Raw genomic sequence first — 1024 nt, forward strand, 5'->3', positions numbered from 1 at the left:
TGTCCATCTCTCTGGTTGTCCGAGTGTCTGTCTATCCCGGTGTCCGTCTGTCCAGTTGTCCTGGAGCCTGCCTGTCCATCTGTCCAGATGTCCATCTATCTGGTTGTCCATCTCTCTGGTTGTCCAACTGTCTGTTCTGGTCTCCATCCATCCATCTGTCCGGTTGTCCAGGTGTCCATCTTGTCCAGATGTCCATCTGGCCCAGTGTCTGTCTGTCCTGGTGTCCGTCTATCTGTCCATCCTGGTGTCCATCAGTCTGTCTGTCCATCACTCTGGGTGTCCATCTGTCTCAGTGTCCTTCCATCCAAGTGTCCAGTCGCCTGTCTGTCCAGGTGTCCCTCCAGGTGTCCATCTGTCCATCCATCTCGGTGTCCAGTTATCAGTCTGGGTGTCCATCTATCCACCCATCCTGGTGTCTACCTGAACATCCAGTTGTCTGTCTGTCTGTCAGGGTGTGCATCCAGGTGGCTGTCCAGATGTCCATCCAGGTGTCCATCCATCTGGGTGTTCCTCTTGCCCAGGGGTCTGTCCGTCTGTCTGTCTGCGTGTCCATCGGTCCAGGCGTCTGTCCACATGTCTGTCTTTCCAGGTGCCCATCCGTCTGGCTGTCCATCCATCCACATGTCTGTGTACCTGTCTGTCTGCCCGCGTGTCCATCCCACTGTCTGGGTGTCACTCTGTCCTGGTGTCTCTACTGGTGTCCATCCACCTGGGTGTCCATCTGTCTGCCCAGGGGTCCATCCATCTGTCCAAGTGTCCCTCTGGGTGTCCATCTGTCTGAGTGTCCGTCTGTCCATCTAGGTGTCTGTCCAGGTATCCGTCCATCCCTCTGGATGTCCATCCACTCGGGTGTCTGTCCATCCCGGCTTCCCCCTACCCCCCCCCATCCTTCTGGGTGTCCGTTCCTCCACGTGTCCGGGCGTCCATCCGGGTTGCACATCCTGCTCGTGTCCGTCTGTCCCCAGGGACCCACGGGGTGTCCATCCACCTGGCTTGGGGGGGGGGGGGGAAGGAAGAACGAACA

This window comes from Haliaeetus leucocephalus, unplaced genomic scaffold, assembly GCF_000737465.1.
Source record: "Haliaeetus leucocephalus isolate CR32 unplaced genomic scaffold, Haliaeetus_leucocephalus-4.0 Scaffold261, whole genome shotgun sequence".
Classification (NCBI taxonomy): Eukaryota; Metazoa; Chordata; class Aves; order Accipitriformes; family Accipitridae; genus Haliaeetus; species Haliaeetus leucocephalus.